The sequence below is a fragment of the Lycium ferocissimum genome, chromosome 10, assembly GCF_029784015.1.
Source record: "Lycium ferocissimum isolate CSIRO_LF1 chromosome 10, AGI_CSIRO_Lferr_CH_V1, whole genome shotgun sequence".
Classification (NCBI taxonomy): Eukaryota; Viridiplantae; Streptophyta; class Magnoliopsida; order Solanales; family Solanaceae; genus Lycium; species Lycium ferocissimum.
Window position 1 is genome coordinate 14234237 of NC_081351.1, and position 4884 is coordinate 14239120.

Below are 4884 nucleotides of genomic sequence, written 5' to 3' on the forward strand. Positions count from 1 at the left end.
CACAATAGCATTCCACATGATACCAAATGATATTCAAAGTTGCCGAGTGGCTCAAAGTGTTCATCCTCAATTAAACATAGCGAAATAAGAATTTAACTCGCAATAACCGAATAGGATAGCAAATTGAAGTAAAGACAAGTTTTACCCAAGCTCAAGATATTCAACATACTTCAACTAAATAAAATGTGAAATTCAAGAATATGTGCAAACCTTGGAGCTTTAGTGCCTCTAAAGCTCAAAGAAAAACACCAAGAAGTTACAATCCCCAAGGCAACGATCAAGCAATTATATCGACTTCCTTAGCTTTTACAAGAGCCTCTTGCACCTTAAATACACAATGGAATACTCGCTTAAGGTCTAGAGTTTAACGATATAAAAGCTAAATCATGACGAACAAAAACGGGGCTAAATAGGTCACCATTATTGCAAAATCTTAAGTAGAAAAAATTCTGGACAGCAGCTATGTGCTGCCTTGCAGTCCAGTTTCGACATAGTAAACAGAGGAATTAGAATTTTCGCAAAACACGAAAGTCGTGGGAAATTTTATTGTCTTTCCACAGCATTTTGAATCACCAAATTCTGCCTTATAGATAAAAAGCTATGGTCAGTATACTAACTGCTGCCAGCCCAAAACGGGATTGAATTTCCCTACTCCAAAGTTTCAAAATCTCTAACAAAAACTTGAATATTTCATCCAAAATAATATGGAATAACAAGCTTACCACAAGATTGATTGAGCTTCTTGATTAATAGAGCTTCTTCACAAACCCAAAACCTAGGATTATCAAAACAAGACTTAACCTATTTGATTCTTGGTGGCAACCTTCCAAAATACATACAAAGCATGAAAACTTGGAGGATCTTGTTGATATTTGGAGAGTAGTTTATGTGGATTAGGATTTCTAATCGAGGGTTTAGGAGGAGAAGAAGAAGAATAAGAAGACCAAGTAGAGAGTGTGGTTAAAGAAAAAATGGTCTTCTTTCCTTTGTAGTACCCGCTTTTATTAATTGGGTCTTACTAATGGGCTTCAATATCCAAATAAATAAAAAATGACAAGTCCAAATTTATTTATTTTTCCAAACACAAAATAAAATTTTAAACTCAAGAAAAATAATAAAAAGTATTTACTACAAGAGCAAGATTATTTAAATGCCAATAATAAATTTAGGGTGTTACAACTCTCTCCCCCTTAAAAGAAATTTCGTCCCGAAATTTACCTTATACTAGTCTTGGAACAAGTGTGGGTATTGTATTCGCATGTCCTCTTCTCGCTCCCAAGTAGCTTCCTTGCCAGAATGATTTCTCCATAGGACTTTTACTAAGGGGATTTTCTTCTTTCTAAGCTCTTTTACCTCACGTGTCAAGTTTTGGATAGGTTCCTCTTCATATGTCAAGTTAGGATTGACCTCAATGGATTCAAGTCAGAAGAATATGAGATGGATCTGAACGATATCTTCTAAGCATAGAAACATGAAAGACATTGTGGATCTTATCTAACTCCGGTGGAAGAGCTAGTCTATATGCAACTGGGCCAACTCTCTCAAGTACCTCATATGGTCCAATAAATTCAGGACTAAGTTTTCCTTTTTGGCCAAATCTCATAATCTTCTTCCATGGAGAAACCTTTAAAAATACCTTATCTCCACTTGATGCTCAATTTCACGCCTCTTAAGATCAGCATAAGACTTTTGTCTATCCGAAGCAATTTTTAGATGATCCTTGATGATTTTTACTTTATCTTCAGTTTGTTGCACAATCTCAGGACCAACCAATTTTCTTTCACCAACTTCACTCCAACAAAGAGGAGTTCTACATTTTCTCCCATATAATGCTTCATAAGGAGGCATGCCAATGCTTGATTGGTAGCTATTATTGTAAGCAAATTCTATCAAGGCTAGGTGTCTGTCCCAATTACCCTCGAATTTCATAATGCAAGCTCGAAGCATATCTTCCAAGATTTGAATTACCCTCTCGGACTGGCCGTCTGTCTGAGGATGGAAAGAAGTACTAAAGCTTAACCTAGTGCCCAAAGCCTCTTGCAAGCTAGTCCAAAATCTGGATGTAAACCTCGGGTCTCGGTCCGATACAATAGAAACAGGAACTCCATGCAGCCTCACAATCTCATTAACGTACAATTCTGCTAAACGTTCAAGTGGGTAGTCAACTCTGATGGCCAAGAAATGAGCACTCTTGGTTAGCCTATCAACTATAACCCAAATTGCATCATGATTTCTTTGAGTGCGTGGAAGTCCAGAAACAAAGTCCATAGTTATTCTTTCCCATTTCCACTCAGGTATCGATAAGGGTTATAACAAACCAGCTCGGACTTGATGCTCAGCCTTTATTTGTTGACAAACAAAGCATTTAGAAATAAATTCCGCAATGTCTTTCTTCATACCATTCCACCAATAGTGTTCTTTGATGGTTCGGTACATTTTAGTACCTCCAGGATGCATTGTTAATGGTGAAGTATGTGCTTCATTTAGAATTTCTTTCCTCAAGTTGTCATCTTTAGGAGCACGTAATCTACCTTGATAAAATAGTACTCCATCCTTTGTCAATGAAAAATCAAGCTTTTTCCCATCTTGAACCTCTTTGACTAATTTCACGAGATGCTCGTCTAACTTCTGTGCTTCTTTCACTTACTCAAATAGGACTGGTTTGGCTTGCAAACTAGCAACAATTGAACCATCAAAATTAAATGCAAGACAAGCGTTCATGGCTCTTAATTCAAGAAGCAAAGGCAATGGACTTAGAGATAAACTTGCCAAGGATTTGTGACTTAAAGCATCTCGCGACCACACGTTGGCCTTACCCGGATGATAGTCAATCGTGCAATCATAATCTTTGATGAGTTCAAGCCACCTACGTTGTCTCAAGTTCAATTCTTTTTTGTGTACCTAAGTATTTCAAGTCCGGGTGATCAGTAAATATATGACACTTTTCTCCATACAAGTAATGCCTCCAAATTTTCAAAGCAAACACAATGGTACAGCGGAAGGTCGTGAGTAGGATAATTCGACTCGTACGGTTTTAATTTTCGAGAGGCATAAGCAATCACTTTCCCTTCTTGCATAAGAACACAACCCAAACCACGATGAGATGCATCACTATATATCACATACTCTTTTCCTTCAGTTGGTAGAGTAAGTATAGGAGCTTGTGTTAACAAGGATTTGAGCTTTTCAAAGCTCTCTTGGCATTTGTCATCACGAACTTAACTTCTTTCCTCAAAAGTTTAGTCAAAGGGAGGCTATAATGGAAAAACCTTTGACAAATCTTCTATAGTATCTGCTAAGCCCAAGAAGCTTCTAATTTCGGTTGGACTTTTAGGCGGTTTCCATTCAACGGTAGCTTGGATCTTCTTGGGGATCAACCTTTACACCCCGGCCGACACAATATGCCCGAGAAAAGCCACTTCACTAAGCCAAAACTCACATTTGGAAAGCTTAGCATAGAGTTCCCTCTCCTTCAAAGTTTGCAAGACAATCCGGAGATGTTTATCATGATTTTCCCTATTCTTGGAATATATCAAAATATCATCTATAAAGACCACCACAAATTGATCAAGATAAGGCTTGAATACACGATTCATAAGATCCATGAACACCGCAGGAGCATTAGTCAACCTAAATGGCATCACCAAAAATTCATAATGGCCATACCGAGTCCTAAAAGCGATTTTAGGGACATCTTGCTCACTTACCCGTAGTTGGTGATAACCCGACCTCGGAATCGATTTTTGAAACACACTAGCACCCTTCGGTTGGTAAAATAAGTCATCGATCCTAGCGTTGGATATACGGCTTTTGATTGTTACCTTGTTCAATTGTCGATAATCAATACAAAGCCTAAGAGTGCCATCTTTCTTCTTCACAAATAAAACGGAGCTCCCCAAGGAGAAACGCTGGGACGAATGAAAACTTTCTCAAGAAGTTCTGCCGATTGAATCTTGGTCTTTCCAGCGAGCCATCCGTCATGGGGAGCGATAGAAATAGGAGTAGTTCCGGGGAACAAGATCTATGGAAAACTCAATCTCCCCTTTCCGGAGGCAACCCGGGAGATTATCGGGGAAGACCTCGGGGAAAATCACACACGGTGGGTATGTCCTTGAGACTTGGAATCTCCGCGGTATCCACTATATGAGCAAGATAAGTATCACAACCTTGACGAATCATCTTCCTTGCCAAGACGCGAAATAATATTAGAAGTCAGGATCTTTCTCCTTGAACAACTATGCGAGAGTATTCGAAGCTTTAAAAGTTACACGCTTCAACCTACAATCAACTAGTGCATGATGTCTATGGAGCCAATCCATACCGATAATAACATCATAATCTTAGAAGGGCATTTTAATCAAGTCCATAGGAAAGACCAAATTTTGAATCATGAAAGGACAATTTTGATACATTCGATTACAAACAACCTGATGACCCAATGGACTTTTGACAAGCACATCGTGACAAGTCTCCATGAGTATTTCACATTTTCGGAAAAGCAAGTGACGAGCAAACATAGGAATGAGTAGAACCAGGATCAAACAATGTAATAGCATATAAGCCAAATAAGTGAAATTCACCAACAACCACGTCCGCTCCATCTTGGTCATCCCTCTGTCTCATGGCATAAAATCGTGCGGTAGCTGGCCCACTGATCGGCTCTACTTGAACTCAACTTGCTTGAGTGTTTCTAGATCTTTCACCTCTCGTTCCTTTGAGAAGGAGTAGTAGTAGATTTACGGATTGAGCCCTCGAATGTGGAAAAGACATAGGATTAGGATTAGGACAATCCTTCACTTTGTGATCAAGGCTTCCACAATTAAAACAAGCACAGGAAGCTTTCCTGCCGCAAGTACCATAGTGATTCTTCACACGTTGAGGACA